The sequence below is a fragment of the Tamandua tetradactyla genome, chromosome 2, assembly GCF_023851605.1.
Source record: "Tamandua tetradactyla isolate mTamTet1 chromosome 2, mTamTet1.pri, whole genome shotgun sequence".
Classification (NCBI taxonomy): domain Eukaryota; kingdom Metazoa; phylum Chordata; class Mammalia; order Pilosa; family Myrmecophagidae; genus Tamandua; species Tamandua tetradactyla.
The window spans coordinates 65,965,737-65,984,366 of record NC_135328.1 but is presented as its reverse complement, the minus strand read 5'-3'; the positions used below and the strand labels follow the sequence as shown (position 1 = coordinate 65,984,366).

General features: G+C 40.4%; 1 long non-coding RNA gene across 1 annotated transcript; it reads right to left on the bottom strand.

The window, feature by feature from the left end:
- Nucleotides 1-241: 241 nt before the first annotated feature.
- On the bottom strand, nucleotides 242-16,393 carry LOC143660608 (uncharacterized). The gene is made up of 3 exons (XR_013164137.1): nucleotides 16,169-16,393; nucleotides 1,980-2,237; nucleotides 242-343 (listed from the first exon to the last, which is right to left on the bottom strand). It is a non-coding gene; the product is annotated as an uncharacterized LOC143660608 (long non-coding RNA).
- Nucleotides 16,394-18,630: the final 2,237 nt, after the last annotated feature.

Genomic DNA, 18,630 nt, shown 5'->3' with positions numbered 1-18,630 from the left:
CGGCCCCCAGTTCATTAAGTTTGATCGTATACAATATGAAGCCCACCTGTACTAAACATGCCCCTATAGGATGGTCAAACCCTTCTTCAATCAAGAGAAATCAAGCGAGCTTCCTTTTTATGTCTTTGAAAATCATTTGCTATACCATCAATCTGCAAGTTGCCTCCACTCTGGTTTGCAGAGGGGCACATGCAAATCTGGGTTTGTCTCTAGATTTGGCCAAATGTACAAACACACTGAATGGCAGAGGAGGAAAAAGGTTTATTTGCACTGGTGGGAGGGCAGGAGAGATTCCTTTCCCAAATATGCTTCGCCAAAGTGATTTTACAATTGGCTTTTATAACTGTCAGAGAAAAAAGAGAGAAAATCATCTTAGTTAACAGGTAACACAGATCTGAAGAACTTTAGTCATTTATTACTTACTTACTTCGGGATTATTACTTACTTACTTCGGGATTTACATTCTCTGTGACACCAGGGAAAGTACATCCAAGTCTAGGGAGATAGATTGAAAGCTTATTCATCTGAGGACATAGATGAAAGCATAGTCAAATCTGGTTGTAGACTTTACATCTACATATTGCTCCTTTGTGAGGCTAAGTGCACACATTCACACCTTGCTTATATTTAAAGGCTACTATTACCATTTCTAGCTTTTAACAGTTTTAATATTACTTTTAAAGAGTTAATATTCCCCCCTTAAATCAATATGTATTTCCAAAATTGGGAATTTTCCTTGGTTCATTTTGTCTACTTCTTACTGAACTAGGGTGACATAGTTAGGGAGTCATTTGGTGAAATCTCTGACTCATAACTTGCAGATGTTGCTGATTTCCTTTGGGGAGAATGGATAGCTCTTAGAAGGAGTTCTGGAAGATGAACAGGATTTCATACATGTTTGAGTTATAATTTGAGTATATGGAGACAAAAGACATTTTACTAGAATAAGAATTGATAAGACAATCAGAAATATTACAAGCATGGTTTGAAGAAGAGTCCATAATCATGCCCTTATTCCTATGGGTAGCCAACAGAATAGATCAGAGAAATTAAAACCATCACACAAATTCCCTCTTGTGAGGCAGTGAGGATATCTAGGGCCAGTCTATTTTGTAACACTGCCTTGAGTATTAAAGCCCTTTCAGCATTTAGTGGACTGATAATGTTATTTAATGCATTTATATTGGCAATTATATTTTTAACTTTTGTTGATGGGATAAATATCGTAGCTACATGATTATCAGATTTATTGTGTTCCATTAGGAGTAAAGCATATGTCCGGTCTCAGATTACAGTTGGTCCTACACCAACCACAAGCTAATAAAGTGATGGTTTGTTTATAATTTTCATGGAGTAACTGTCTTATATTGCATATCAGGGAAGGGATAAGTAAAAGAAAATAATATTTCAGTTCCTAACAAAGTGAAGCCTTCTGTCTCAGACTTCCATACCCAAATAAGCCAAACTATTCTGTCCCAGAGTTGACATGTAACATTTTTCACCTTTTAGTAAAGTTTTTTTTTTCTTCTTCTATTTAACTGATAGGAATAACATTACACCATTTCATTAGTGATTTTTGCAGAGAAAACAAAATGATGTTCTGTCTGGGTTAAGTTTCCGAGCCAGGGACAAGATCATCTCTGATGATGTCATTGGTGCTTAATACATTGTATTTCTCTTGCATCTCAATAATTAATGACTTTAGAAATAGTCTATCCCTGGTAAGGGGGATATCCACCATGGCAGGCTAGAGACAGTAGAAATAGGCAAGTAGCTATAAATCCAGCACTTAAGCTGGTTCATAGAAGCAGCATATAAATGCGACCCTTGTAAGAAGAGATTACTTCCCCAGGTTGCTACTAAAGAATACATTAAAGTTATGGAAAAATAGATAACAAGGAACATCATAACCAATTTGGTTAGGATGATTTTTTAAAATAAATATTCTAGGCCATCCAGAGGTTCACAAGTATACTTACATCCTGTACCATCAGGAGGATTTTCTGTCACTATGGCTTTCCACCAAAAAGAAGGTGTCTCCATCTGGAAGCAGTTGTATCTTGACTCTGGTGTGATGAATTCCAAAACTTTATTCCTTGCAACTTAAGAGAAGATTAAATAATGGGTAATTCAAGTCAGGACCAACCCATTTAAGGTTTAGTTGTGCCTGGTGATGTTAGTCTTTCCTTGTATACAGCCAGACCCAATCTTCAGGCTGGTAATGGTGCAAGAGCTATCTGTGGGGAATATAAGATGATAATAGGCATAATTATTAATTTCAGTTAAAACAGTACATAAGAATTTTACATATTGAATTGTACCTAATTCTGAACTGTGATGCATGTTACCTGCAAATTCAACCCTTATAAATGGCCTTCCGTATGTCATTTTGTAAGGGTTCAAACTTAACCTGCTTTGGGGTGTTACTCTTATTCTCAGGTGGGTAACAGGTAGAGATTTATTCTATTTTAGATGAGCTCTCATGAAGATTTTGATGAGGCTGTCTTTTAAAGTCTGATTCATGCATTCTGTTTTTCCTGTAGACTGTGGCTTGTAAGCAGAATGTAGGCACCAATTGATGCTGAAGAGTCTTGAAACACCTTTAACAATCTTTGCTATGAAAGCTGGTCTTTCATGTTCTGCTTTGAATAAAAAGCAGTCTCCAAATTTTAGGAATAATTTCTTAAAGTAACCATTACAATTTCTTGTGCTATTGAGGTCTAACAAGGAAAAAAAGCTTTTAACCACCTAGTAAAAGTGTCCACAAATACTAGGAAATACCTGAAGTTTCCAGGGAATTTTGGAATTACTGTAGAATCTATTTGCCAGTCCTCTTCACTATCTAAGCCCTCATAAATCTATGGATATATGTCCTTTGCAGTGGACAGTTAATTCCTTGGGATGCATTACCACATCTAACAATTTTAAAATTAGATCTATTCTGACTTTGTTGACTGTGGCTATTTGACCATGCTTTTATTAAGTTGTTGTGCAAGCATGCAAAATGGCAAAAGTATCGCTCAAGTCTGTGTAGGCAGGTGACTCTCCTTATGCTCAGCTGGAGCACTCTTAAGAGGGCATTAGCCATACCCTCTACACTGATGTCCCAGTGGGAGAGATAGTATTTGCTAGTGAATATCTTGCTTTCTGTTTACTTTGGCCCTTGTAACTACCCATTACTAAATATTCCTCAGTCTGGGTCTGCTGGTGGCACATAGACAGCTGAACAAAATTATGTGTGGGCCAAGTCCATTCAGACCTCTTTTTAATTTCTGTTTCAAACGACATTCAGTTTGCCCAGCAGCACTGCCTGATAGCGGTTTAGTCTTCCCATTGTGTGTCATTATCTCCTTTTTGTTCTATTAAGGACATAAAGGGGGTAAGAATACAGATTGGGGTGCTTAAAGTAAACTTTTCTGTTTCTTCTGGAGTACATATGTGGTTGCCAATGCCCTTAGACAAGCAGGCTGTTCCAATCCAACTTAGCCCCAAGACCAAAGAACACGTGTGCTATGGAGTTACTCATGAGATTAATTAAGAACTTATGAACAGTAGTAGTTCATGGCCAATGGTGGCCAGTTGGAAAACGGAAGTCAGTGTTCCATGCAAAAGAGAGAGAGAGAATGCCACAGGAGTGGCTTATAAAGGTTTTATACACCCTTTGTCTTGGTCAAGTAGGCAGCTGCATGCAGTGACTTCTCAAAATGGAAGAGGGGCTGGGTCCGGGCCCTGGGTCCTTACAATCCACCCCCATTTAGCAGACTACATTGATGATAGGATAAGTATAGCACCCATATTCCACAACAAAAATATAAGAGAAAACATAATTCTAGGAGTTCTCACACAGAGATAACAACCTACAAAGTGATGATAAAAACTCATTTCAGTCTTAAAATTTTCTTTTCAGATTTTCCAATATACTAAATTCTGCCAAGCCAGCAGGTATTCCATGCACTCCAATTTGCATGTGTTATAGTTCAAGGTGGGACAGTGGCACCCAACAGTAGTTCAGCGCATATTCAATATTGAAATTTACTGTGCATGTAGGTTATCAAAAACTTACTGCAAAAGGCACTTCCTACAACATTAAGGGCAACAAGAAAGATTTTTATGGGGAAATATAAGAAGCAAATCTTGCTGAACTCATAGAATGCATGCTAAATTTCCATTAGTAGACAGAAGTGTTCCCGGAGAAGGGGTGTAATGAGGGGATTTGGGATACCATACTTTTTCCCCTTGCAATTGCAGAGAGCCTTCTGCAGTCAAATCTAAGTTACCCTGGGGATATTAAGTGTCCACAGAGTCAAACATACTGTGCCTTGAGGTAGGGGAGGTCCTGGGTTGGCCATATGTACAACCTTTGGTATTTTGTATATAAACTGATCTAACATTTAAATTTTGGGCAACCTCAATACCCCATGGGCTTAGGATTCCAAAACGGCATGGCTCCGTTGCCCAATCAATCTTCACCAATCAACCTTATTTTCCCTAAGTTCTAATGCTTGTGTTACAGGCAAGAGCAAGTTATTTTTATCACTTCATTGTGACTGTAGCATTGCTGGCCCTTTTACCTGAATATTCAGCACATGCACAGTTCCTGTTATTACCAGTTCAACAGAAGCAGGAGCTGCTGCTCTAGGCCATGAATTTAGGCTGGTTAGGGCTGAATACAACCAGCATGTCCATTCCTGCAGAGTTTACTTGTCATCTTTAAACTACTCCTTTAAAAGCCTATTCATCTTTTCAATTAACCCTGCTGCTTTGGGCTATAACGCAAATGAAATGTGCATAAAGTATCATGTTTGATAGTTCAGGTTTAGGTTAGTCATCCTGTAAAGTGGGTACCTCTATCACTGTCCACATGTGTAGGGACCCCAACAAATATACTTATCTTTTCTAAGATACTTATTTTAGATCTTTGGTTAGCTTTCCCTACTGGGAAGGCCAACAGCAGTCCAGTGGCTGTATCTACAGCTGTAAAGGTATATTTGGCATCTTTGGATAAAGTAAAGGGCCCAATATAATATACTTGTCACTTGGTGACTGGAATCTGTGTGTAGATTGTGACAGAGTTGATGATGAAGAATGCTTGGGCATCACAGTGAACAGAAGAGGCATGTGTCCACAACATCTTGTAGTTGTAGTCTGAGGATGGGTAGTTGAAATTGCTGTGCCTGTCTCCATAAAGTTTGGTACCCTTGGTGTCCTGTTTTCTTATGCAGCCATTCAGCAGCCTCATGCAAAGTTGGCACTAGGCTATGAATTCTTGCTAAAATATCTGCTTCAATATTGCCAACTAAAGAACCAGTATAATAGGCAGATACATAAAACATGGATTCTTTTCACTTGTGACTGGCAGTCCAGATGTCTTCCCACATTTCTTTTCCCCAGAAAGGGTGGCTGACAGCAGTTCATTGCTCTTGCTTCCATATGGCCATCCACAATTGTCAGTACAAATAGTCAATGCATCTCCTGGTTCATGAACAATGACCATCCACACAGCCTTTAATTCAGCCCATTGGCTGCTTTACATGGTCCCAGTTTCCCATCACACAGTGTCTATACTAGGTTGCATGGCTACTGCCATCCAGGTGGTATGCCACCCATGTACTGATCCATCAGTATACCATGAGTATTCTCAGGAATACTGTCACATCCATCAACAGTGGGGACAGAAACAGCCACCCTGGGAGGATCAGTGGGGACAGACAAGCATTGTTCTTCCACATAGGAAACTGGTCCTTGATATTTGTGCTTAAAGGGCTGTGGTGTTTAAAATGCTGCACTGTAGCAGATAGCTTTCCATTTTGTTAATGTGCCCAATTGTGCACTGCCAGAGTGGGGTTTAGTTTCAGTGTCCTATTCCCTGTATGGCAATGGCTGTTCTTAATTTCACAGGACTCTGAGTTAGTCCTTCAACTTGCAGTCAGGTGTTATAAGCAGCACAAGTTGTTTTCCTAAGAGGCTATACCTCAGTTCAGATCCTTTACAGAGTTGAAACCAAAAGCCAATGCAAATTCTCTTTGCCTTTTGCCTTTGCCACAAATCCCACCCAAAAACCAATATTGGTACTGGCCACGTCTAATTCACAAAGCACATCAGGGTTCACAAGGCACACCAGGGTCCACCTTCTGTAAAGCTTGAGCCTGTGTGATAGCCTGTTTGACCGTTTCAAAAGTGGCCTGCTGTGGAACCTCCCATTCCCATATTTTTTCTTTACTAATTAGGGTATACAAGGGTTTTAGAATCTGCACTAAATGGTGTATACATGATCTCCAATAACCCAACACGCCAAGGAAAGCCATGAGCTGTTTAGGTGTATATGGGTGGGAGTAATTTTGCAGGAGCAGATGGAAAAGTCCTAGTCTTATCTGATCAAACACAATTTTGGCAACATCCAGGCTTTTGTAATTTGCCCCAATTACTGCCCATCCTCAGTTCTCAAGCTGGACCACTGCAGTCTTAGTGGTGACATCCAATTCTGCAACAGAGTTACTGATTAACATAACATCATCAATATAATGATGAAAAGTTACCTCCACTGGAGTTTCTACAGCTTAGAATCTTGGCCTACCAAACCATGGCAGAGAGTGGGACTATGAAGATATTTTACAGTAGCACAGTAAATGTCCACTGCTGTCCTTCCCACATGAGGGTGAATGCAGGCTGGATGGAGGGCTCTAAAGAAATACTAAAAAAGGCATTAGCAAGATCCAATACAAAATGAAATTGGCCTAATTGGCTACTTATGTCTTGTAACAGAGTAGCTATGTATGAGACAGCTGCAAGCAAAGGAGGAATGACTTTGCTAAGTTCTCTATAATCAATAGTCATTTGCTAAGCATCATCAGCTTCTTTACTGGGCAGACTGGGCTATTAAATAGATCTGAGTGGGGGTTATAATGCCCACTCTTTCCAATTCCTTAATGATGGCAATAATTTATTGATGGTCCCCTGGTAACTTCTACTGATGCACCACCACATTTACTGGTAACCACTTAGCGTGTCCTCTTTGGATGATTTTGACCAACCAGTAAAAGGGAAGGAATCACCTACAGTAGTTTGCTAAGTGATGTTTTGCAAAATATCAATTCTTAATATATATTCTGGAATAGGAGATAAGTACACTGTTAAATTTTTGAGGTGGTTGCTGACCAATCTCCAATCGTATTTGTTGTGTTGCTTTAATACTTTGGCCCCCAAAACCAGAAACGGCTAATGTAGGCCCACTGGGTTGGGGCTGTTTTCCATTTATTTAGGTACATTCCACTCCAGTGTCACCAAGTACTAAAACCCTATGCTCATTTTTGGGGGACCAAAAGATTGTTAACTCAATATATGCAGCCTCTGATCCCAAGTGTACCTGTATATAGCTCTTATTTGGGGAACTTTGCCAGTCACCTATGCAAGGGAAAAAGGAGCTTTCCAGGACTTCTCAGTTGTAAGACTGAAGGGCCCTGCAGACTGTAAGGGTTGGGTCTTTTAGCCTGAGTTTCTCTCCCCATTTGGTGATCTGGTTTCAAGTTTTATGTGTCTTTATTCCTTGGGTAATTTACTCCAGAGCCTGACAAGTACCGCATTTGGCTGCCCATCAGTATCTTCAATTATAGTGTCAGTGGCTATTAGGTAAGCCCACATCTGCCTGCATGTTACATGGCTTGGACCATCATAACCTGTACAGGCATGAAATGTACCTCTTACTTCAGCCCCTCTGCACCTTAGGTGTTCTGACTCTCCTAAAGTGGCTACAATTTAAACAGCCTTTGAAATGGTTACCCTATTCTTGAGCTAAGAACTGCTATACCAGTCTTATATCACTGATTGGGGGCACTAGGCAGGATAGCATCCTTTATGCCAGTTGTGAAGGTTTCATTATATGGTCCAATAAAATCAATAGCATAAATGGCATAACTTCTTCCTAGTCTCCTCAGTAAATCTTTCAATTCATCTAACATACTTCAGTGGGGAGCAGCATGTGGTATGTCGACCACATTGGGTCATGTTTCTCTACACTGAGTTATAAGCCAATTTAGCAACAAATTGGATTTTGTTCTGGTCACCAGAGTATATATACATTGGTGGAGGGAGGGCTGTGCAGCAATTTGAGCTAATTTCCTTATTTCTTTTCCTGAAAGTAATACTCCCCTCACACCAGTGTTCCAAAGACGTAATTGTGTATTTGGCAGGAATTATTCTTTAGGCTTTTATCTGTATTATTTCCAATTTCATGTAATCCCACGATGATATAGTCCTGCATGGTAACTAAGATCTTTTGGTCAGGATGGGTGCTAGGACACACACAGCAGTAGCACCCTCAATATCACCCTCCTCTGCTGGGGGGTGAGGGTGCTAAATATTTTCTGACAACGTTTTGTTAGACCAGAGGTCAAACAATCTTCCTTTCTTCATTTTCAATATCCTAGTCAGACGGGGGATCATCATTATCTGGAGAGAAATCAACAGGATATCATATTTTAGGGTCCCAGACAGGGGAAGTCAGCAAGTACACCTCACTTGTCCCTTAGACAGTCTACACTCTCTTATTCTATCATGCTGACATGCCAATATTTCTAAACTTTCATCTATATGGCATAGCCTCTCAGTCAATTTATCCTTCAAATCTGCTTGGACTATAAGCAAGTCCCTTTCTAACTTAGGTTCTTCTTTTAGGTGGCAAACCACAGCTTTAAAAGTCAGGGCTCCTGCCATGGCTGAATGCACAGGTCCTAACTAGGGCCATGCAATGTTCACAGTCGCCTAATGGCTTTCCTCTTTTTTATGAAATCCTAACTGTCCTGTGGCCTATGGAAGGAGTACTAACAGTTCGTTGCGGAGTTCTGGGTATCCCCATACTCCCTTAGTGGTTCCCATTCATCTCAGTGATTAAGCACCCCTCCCCATATAGATATTGCAGGCATCCCAGGATTCCCTCTAGTGAGTCTCCCTTCCCAGTATTCATTCCTTTTACAACCAGAAGCTCTTTGGTCTCCTTGCTGGCTCAGCTAAAAGAACATGTGTGGCATGGAGTTGCTCATGAGCTTAAGGATTTATGAACAGGTGAATATTTTTATCAATGGTTGCCAGTTGGGAAATGGAAGCAGTGTTGAGAGAGAGAGAGAGAGAGAGAGAGAGAGAGAGAGAGAGAGAGATTTTATTAGGGAAGTTTTGATTTGAAGAGAGTTTTAATGACATTATTTTCCCCTTGAGGGGGTCTGTTGAGCTTTAATGTCTGTCCAGGTCATGAAAGTGACCATGCAGTGACTTACTTTCATAGTGGAGGATGGGGTGAGGCCTGAGCCCAGGGTTCTCACACAGGCCATCTTTGGGCCACAGGTAAGCTGTTTTGATAAATAAACCACTGGTCAAATATTTCTCCTAAAATACTGCACAAGCATCCCAAAGGCAATCTCTTAATTTTCATGGATGAACAGATCAAGTCTTTTTATGAATTCAGGGAGATGAAGGCTGGAGCTGATATCAATTTGCCTTTAAACTTTGAAGGGAATTGTGCATTCTTGTGTCCATTCTAAAGGATATATATTTTTTCCTTTTACAGCCAGATTTAGGGTTTTATTGATTCAGATTAGGTATCTACAGTTGACAGTGGCTTACTATACTTTTAAGAGTCCTCTGATTTCCTTTTTGCTCTTTGGTGTGACTACTTGCCAAAGGGTCGGTCCAGTGTGAAAAAAAATCTTGCAGAATTTTACTTCCTGAAAATCTCTGGACAAAGTTTATCTAAAAAGAATTGGGGCACTTTTTAAAACTTTGTTGCAACAAAGTCTAACTATACTGCTGTTTTATTCCTATGTCAGTTTCTTCTCATTTGAGTGCAAAGAGGTTTTGTGAGTCTTTACTTATTGGGATGCAATAAAAGTCATACGCCCTGGTCTGAAACTGTTATGAACCCCAGAAAAACCATGTTCTTTCAATCCTTCTCTACACTGGTAGGTGAAGCCATTTTCTTTAATCCTGATTCAATATTTTAGGGTGGGGCCTTTTGATTAGGTTGCTTCCATGGATATGTGACACACCTAGTTGTGGTGTGTGAGCTTTTGATTAGATGGAGATGTGACTCCACCCATTCAAGATGGGTCTTAATCAGCTTGCTGGGGTCCTTAAAAGACCTTATGAAGAGAAAAACTTGTCAGAGCTGACATAGATTCAGACATTTGGATTTGCTTGGAGTGTCGACAGACATGCTTGGATAGACAATACAGACAAAGCTGAGATGCATTCATTTGGAAATGCAGAAGGCCTAGTAGATGCCTGGAGCTGAGAGAGCCAACAGAAGTGAAACAGGAAACAGAACCCAGCAGACACCACCAAGTGCCTGTCCATTAGGTGCTAAGCAAACTAGAACCTGGAGAGAGCCAGGGGAAGCTAAGAGAAGAAATCTAGAGTTTTGCTGTGGGGCAGTTAAGTCAGGATTCACAAATGCCTAAGGAGAAAGCCACTGAAATCAGAAGCACAGAGCAACAAACCAGGAACAAGGTCTTCAGATGCCAGGATGTGCCTTTCCACACTCCACAAAGAGAAATCCTGGGTACCATTCAGCCTTTATTTGGAGTCAAGGCATCTTTCTCTGGATGCCTTAGTTTGGACATTTTTAAGGCCTTCGAACAGTAAACTTGTAACTTAACAAATCCCCTTTTTAAAAGCCATTCCATATATTATTGCAACTCCAACTCCTTCTTCTCCTTTTTTTTTTTTTTTTTTTTTCTGCATGGGCAGACATCAGGAAATGAACCCAGGTTTCTAGCATGGCAGGTGAGAGTTCTGCAACTCAGCCACTATTGCCTGCCATCCTCCTTCTCTTTTGATCCTTTTCCCACTCTTCAGGGATAGATGTTATTCTAGTTTGCTATCTGTGGAAATGCAATATAACAGAAATAGAATGGCTTTTAAAAAGGGGAATTTATTAAGTTGCAATTTCACAGTTCTAAGGCCATGAAAATGTCCCAATTAAAATAAATAAGTCTATAATGTCCAAATTAAGGCATGAACAAGAGGTTACCTTCACTCAAGAAAGGCTGATGAAATACAGGTTTTCTCTCTCAACTGGAAAGGCACATGGTCTGGAAAGGCCCATGGTGAACATGGTGATGTCTATTAGCTTTTTTTCCAGGTTTCTTATTTCATGAAATTCCCCCAGGGATGTTTTCTTTCCTTATCTCCAAAGGTCTCTGGCTGCCTGGGCTCTCATGACTCTGTTGCAGCTCTCCAAAATTTTTCCTCTTTTAAAGTATTCTAGTAAACTAATGAAGACCCACATGGAATGGGTCGAGTCACATCTCCCTCTACTCAAAGGTTAATACCCACAATTCGGTAAGTCACATCTCCATGGAGATAATCTCATCAAAAGAGTCCAACCTACATTATTGAACAGGTATGTAAAGAAATGTTGCTCCCACAAGATTGGGTCAGGATTAAAACACGGTTTTTCTAGGTCACATAATACTTTCAAATGGGCACAGATGGGTAATGACTATCTATCTTCTTCATGTTGAATAGGGGTATTGATATTATGGGGTAGGGGGATGCAACTGGTTGAAGCTCTTGGAGAGACTGGTAACTGGCTTTCAGCACTTATCTGGCTTAGGCATCATCTGGGGTTTTTAGGTTTCTGAAAAATAAACCTACTGTGTAAAACTATTATAAAGTCTCAGATAGAGTATTCTTTGGGGTATTCTTTAGGGTTTACAGAATACTGTTGATTGGGGCTTGGCATGTCATGGCCATTAGCAATGTCTCACTGAAGCCTGAATAAGAATAACCTCTAAAATAGCTTCTCAACTCTATTTGAACATTTTTAGCCAGTGACACTTTATTTTGCTACATTTCTTTCCCTCTTTTCAGTCAGATAGGCATTGTTGATCCCATAGTTCCAGTGCAAAAATGGCAGACTCTAGCAAGAGGGGGAGTGGGAGTATGGCAGCCACAAGCCTGGGGCTAGAAATCTCAGCCACTAATTTTTTTGCTTTGAGTTCAACAGCCTCAACCACCTAGGACCTGGGAATTTTAATCAGTTATTTCTTATCCTGGGATCTAGGGGTCTCCTTTATTTCTTATCATGCTGAAAACTCAGATTTCAAAAAGCTAAGGATTGACTGGTGAATAAAATGCCATATCCAAACATCTTATCTATAGCTTTTCATTCTGAGCTAGAGCTATAAAACACTGCACATATGGAATTTCATTCCATTTGTTTATTTTCTTACAAAATAAATCTAGTTGCAAAATAATATTATATTCCGTTGATCCCTGGTTTGGCCACCTGTGGCCACCCTCTGTTTCATACCGAGGCCAGATTACTTCACATACACATTTCATGCATTTCTTTGTCATGGGCTCCTACATGAATTGCTCCCAAATGCTTAAGAATGCAATTTAAAGGATCATCCTTATTTTCCTTAGATTTCTCACTCATGCTTTTCCCATTACTTTTTAAAAAATACTTTTTAGACAATTTTTAAGACAAAACAGGACAAAGCACAACTCAAATCATAATCCAAAACAAGACTGTTAGATTTAAAGGAGGCTCAGAGACAGACTGGTCACTGAAAGAATCTATTCAGGCACTGACAAAGTGGGGGTGTGAAGTCAGACTTCGGTCCACTGGGGAGAGCAATTAGAGGATCTTTATATTGAGGGTCTGGGTGGGGTAAAAACTTTCAACACCACTGCAGTCATGTACGGTTGTCATGGCTGGAGGAAAGATGCAGCTGCAGGAGGGTGGGTGTAGGATCCATTATGGAATGTTGTGTGGGGATATTTAGGGGTTAGCCATTGTGGAAGTGCTGTGGGAATGCCCATTAGGGGCTAGCCATCATGGAATTGCTTGTATAGGAATATTCATTTAAGGGCTAGCCATTATGAAACTGCTGTGTGGGAATACCTGTTAAGGGCTAGTCACATCGTCAGGGAAGGAGTCTTTCCTAACATGCCAGTCTTTGGTTATAAACATAAAAAAAGAAAAGAAAATTAGGGAGGGAGGGACTATTGGGTCAGGCAATAGAAGGAGTACAAGGAAAGGGGCAAAGTTGTCCATTCTGGCTGCTTCCTGCTGATAGGGGTCCATATGGGGTCCATTTGGTTTTCTTCCTTCCTGGCCCTGAGGTAAGGAGGGGGGATTTTTTGGGTGAGAGGCTGAAATTGAACCTCTTGCTAAAGAAAAATGTTTTCCATGTGGTTCTGAGTAATATTATGGACTGCAGATGGAATAAAATGTGCTAGAGCTCACATGAGGTAGGGTCCTGTGGATATTAAGAGAGGAAGAGTTATTAGTGGGGTGAGAATTGAGATAAGTCAAGAGAACTTTGAGGTTTTTTTCTTTTTAATTGTTGGGATACTGAAGGGAGAAGGTCTGTTTTCTGTATCTGCTTCTGGCTGGTTGCAGGGGGGTGGGTACATAGAACTGTCCCTACATTTAGTTACAGAGAAGCAGCTGGTACTAATGCTTCCACTGAGGGAGTAATATCAGTAATAACACATGCCACTGATAGCCTGATGTGTTATTATTTTGGAAGTTCTGTGGTTAAAGCTGGTTAAGAATTTTAAGAGACAGGGCCTAAAAATGAGGAGGGATATCTGGGTGACAACTCTTTAACTGCTTCAAAACTAAAAGGGGGTGTTGTTGTTGAGGGGTAAGGGTTGATAGGATGAAATGGGTGGTTATGGGTTAGGAAAAAAGTGATACATTTATATACTTTATATTCAGAACTATTTCCAATTATTACATTTATTTTATTAAAAGCTGTGTCTGGGACCATTGGAAAAGGTTTTTGCTTTTTGAGAGGCATCTTTTTAGCAGTTTCCTGTTGCTTTAGGGAAATTCCAGGTGCAATGTTTTAGGTGCAGGTTTTGTTTACAGTAATTATAAAACTAAGGTTTCTGAATCTTACCTTTCAGAGAGATTTTTTCTTTTTATTCTTTTGCTTCTTTTTAGGATTTTTTTTAATTTGCTAATACCATTTAAAGATTTGAGAGTATACATTGAAGAGATAGATAGATGCAAATAGAAAACAAATTGCACAAGAAATGGAAACAGCAATTAAAAATTAAAAATTAAAACTTTTGTGCAGAGCAATTTTAACTGTAATATCTTTAACTCTAATGATAGCATTTTCATTTTAAATCATTTTGAAGCTAGATTATGTTCCAAAAACACTTTTTTATAGATGCATAACTAAAATTTTTCTAATTTTTAATATATTTAAAAGAAATTTTTTAAGAATTTCTGTAATCAGTAACTAATTATGAACATTTGACCAATGCAGAAACATACATTAACAAGCTGAAACAGACATTTAACACTCATTATATTTAAGTAATATGCCAATTAATAACCAGACTGAACACACAAACTAACAGGTATTAAATGCTTAGATTTCACTGAGAAAGATTAGAGGACACCGCAGAGTACTGAAATTCTCCAAAAGATTATGTGGGGTTAGTAGATTATGAATTTAGATGCTCTTTGACTTAAAAAGTTCAGAAAGGGAAAAGGGAACCTGACAGCAGTTTGGGCTTGGCTAGGAGGGGCTGTGTAGGGAAGAGGAGAAGGGGAGGGGTCAGAGAGGGCTGAGATTGTGCAGTGGAATCTGGAGACCAGGAGAGAGAGGGAGAAGGGGGAGTGCTATCTTCTGTCGGTACTTCAGCTGCAGCTCGGCCAAAGGGTCCCATATGGAGAAGGGGGAGAGAAAGTAAGGAAAGGTCTTTGGCAGGATCAAAGGAAGAGTTGGGGTGGGGGTGGGGCTGTCACATGATCAGTAGGTCAAAGTCAGTAGAGGAGTCTAGAGAGGATTTTTCCACAGCTGATTTTTCTAATTTCTTGGGAGAATGGAAAGTGAGAGGAAGGCATTCATGGAGGGTCAAAGTCCGGTAGGTGGTGCAGGACTGGCAGAGGGAGGGATGGTTACAGAGGAAGAAGAAGCCTGAATGTAAGGAGACCATTTGCCACATTGTGTTGTATAAAGTCCTTGAGGCCTCAGAGGACTTGAATGTCAGAGGGACCATGTTTAGGTCATTGATTATTATTGTTTACTTTATATTGTGGCCGAATTGATGTGGACTAATGAATGAGGTGGTTTTGTTTTCTTCTGGATATCACCCCCAAATAGAGTGTTTTAAGATTACAGAGGAGGTACCCTAAAGGGATGTCTTTGGTGGGAATGGAATGAGTGCTGCCCATGCCAGATGGAGTGATGAGTCTTACAGACCTGGGGAGTGGAGAGTGAGGGGACGGTTCCCCATTGAAGAGGCCTCTGGAGAGGTCCCGAGACTCATCTGACTGTGGAATTAGTGTCCGGTATTGTTTGCTTGGTTGGCAATGGTGAGGTGGAGGCTCCCCACTGATCAGTTTGTCTCAGTGAAGCCTTCCCAGGTTTGGCCACCAAAATGTTAGATTTAAACAAGGCTCAGAGACAGACTGATCATGGGCAAAGGAATTTATTCAGGCACTGACAAGGTAGGGATCTGAAGTCGGATTTCAGCCCACCAGGGAGAGCAATTAGAGCATCTTCATACCTAAGAGTCTGGGTAGAGTGAAAAGCTAAACGCTGCTGCATTCATGCAGGGTTGTAACTGCCAGAGAGCAGCTGCAGCTGCTGGAGGGCAGGTGAGGATCAATTATGGAACTGCTGGGTGGGAATAGCCTTTCATGGCTAGTCATTATGGAACTACTATGTGGGAATATCTGAGGGCTGATCACATCATGGGGGAAGTGGTCTTTCTTAAAAAAGACCATGTGATCTTGGTCACTAGGTGCCCAAGTCTCAATGGCTTTTATGTGCCACTGAGCACCCAAATAATGGAATCCAAACCTAGGCACAAAATTCAGTGACCTTCCTCTATGCCAGGGGATGCTGCCTTTCGAACCAAGTCTAAATGGCTTTCCCCTATGCCTGGGGCCACACCCTCTAAAAATGGCTTTGGCATAAATATATGTGCCACTGACCATCCACATAACCAAGCACAGTCTCCTGCTTACAGCTTGGGCAGGAGTGTGTGTCACTGAATACCAAACCAAACAGGGCCCAAACAAGACAGCCACACTCACTTACCAAACCTGTTTTTCTCCTCAGCCAGCCATCACTGGGATCCTAGACACCTGGGCAAGAAACTCTCATCCCGTCACCTGTGGAGCGAAGACTTGCAAATGTCTTACCTTAGGGGTCCAGGGATCCACCAAGCATCACATCATTCAGACACTGTGCCCCATGACAGGCAACCAAACTGTAGATGGAGCACACTCAAATCTAGGTTTGTCTGTCTATGCAGTCAAACATACAGGTGTGCTGAATGGCAGAGGAGAAAAAAAGAAGTTTATTTTCACTGGCTCACTGGCTTCATTCCCAAATCTGCCTCCCTAAGATGATTTTTCAATTGGTTTTTATACCCATCAGAGAAAAAGAGAGATAATCATCTTAGTTAACAGGTAACAAAGATCTGGAGAAGTTTTGTAGTTCATCTCACTTTTTTTCTACTTCCTTCACGATTTACATCCTCTGTGACACCTGGGAAAGGACTTCTAAGGTCTAGGGAGATAAATGAGAAGCTTATTCATCTGAGGCAGCAGATGAAAGCTCATTCAAATCTGGCTGCAGACTTTACATTTACATATTGCTCCTTTTTGAGACTAAATGCTCACATTCACGGCTTGCTTACATTTAAAGGCTACTATTATAATTTCTAGCTTGCTTACAGTTTTAAGATTACATTTAAAAAGTTACCATTATAATTTTGCTGCAGCGAAATCTTGGTGTCCCATGTAAAACATTGTACCTACAAACTTCAATTTGTTTTTCAGAAGTTTAGAGGCCTCAACAAGATATAGAAAGTGCCCTCTGGGACTGCTGGCTCCAGCAACCAGCCTGGTGAGGCTTCCACAGAGGACAATTTTGTGTCTGATATGCTATCATCAAGACTGCATCCCCTCAGGTAACCCCTCATATTTAAACTCCTCAATTTGTTTTGAGTTCAATTACTTTTTATTTGAGACTTTGGTTGAGGTACCTTTGGTTTGGGTTTGGTTTCATTTCTTATCATCAGAGTTTCCATTAGTCTTAATTTTCTTTCTCCCTTCAGCACTCTAATTTTCTGTCTCTCTAGAAGACCTGGGGTTTGGGAACCCATGAGGACCTTTCAGTCAACTCCCAACGTGGGTCATGGCAAGTGGCTGGCCAGTCCTCTCCCTTCTGTGTAATGAACTTCCTTTTCTACCCATTATGCTGTCTTTGTTCAGTTCCCACCCGGAGCTTTCACTCACTGGGGTATGCTGGCAACATCAGAGCATTATACAAGCAGCTCAGCAGAGAATGGCCTGGGGCTGAGAGACTTGATCTGACCACAGCATAATGGTCTTCCTGGTTTAAGTCTTTCTCTCCTCCTCCAGCATAAACTGCTTCTCAGATAGACAGATATTATAGACCTGTGACTTTTTGTTCATGAGTGGTTCTGAGGTAGTGTGATTTGTCTTTGCAGTGACACTTGAGAGATGCCTTAAAAAAAAAAAAGAAGGGAAGTGGGATCCAAGACTGGTACTTGGAGGCTGCTAAAGGACAATCTGTCTTCACAATGGTTTCACTTAAAGTTTCATTAGCAAAAAGAAAAGGCCCAAAACAGAACAAAGGCGAGAGAACTTTCAATCAAACCCCAGCTTCCCATCCAGCTGTACCCAGCCCTTCCTCCCTAGCTCTTCTAGCTGGTTCCTCTTGATGCCCTGAGGGAAAATGATCTAGTCTAAATCCCTGAATGGTTAAGACTCCTGTGGAAACTGGCTGCCTACTATAGCAGAATTTAAACCTTGGAACTGAACTGAATTAACAGTTAACATTAAAGATTTCCCCAAATAGGACAGCAAATATTCATAGAAGAACTTTGGAGAATCATTAGGGGAATTCTTGTGATTCTCGGCTGCCTGACCTATGTCAGTTTGTACATGTATTGGTCAAAACCTCAGATGCTAAATCCTGGAAAGCAAGACCTGGTTGGACTGACCAGAATTAAAACCTACAAGAGTCCTTCCTCTCTCCACAATAAATCTGAAAGTCAAATAGGCCTGAGAAATAAGGCAAAGTTTCTGTAAAATTTTACATAAGTACAGAGAAAATCTTAAAAATCTCCTCTACAAATTACTATAGGAAAGCTTTATCCCTTAGATTAAATAAATAATAATCTCAATTTTTCCCATCTGCCAAGAACAAAAACTTTGATAACAATACAAAATTTGGGCAAGGAGAGAAAGCAAGCTCTTTTACACAAACTAGTGAGTTTTGTATTTCTGTGTTTTCATGTCTGATACATGACTGTAATTTTTTTAACTGAAGCTATGAGCTCTAAATTTGTGTCTGTTGGTTTGTGTGATATTTTCCTACCTCCAGATGATATTAAGCACCAAGTTTGAGAAGGGCTTCTTGACCAAAAAGGGGAAGAGAGAAATGAGACAAAATAAAGTCTCAGTGGCTGTGAGATTTCAAAAAGATTTGAAAGCTTATCCTGGAGGTTATTCTTATGCATTATATAGATATCCCTTCTTAATTTATGGTATATTAGAGCAGCTAGAAGGAATTCCCGAAACTGTTGAACTGTATTCCAGTAGCCTTGATTCTTGAAGATGATTGTATAATG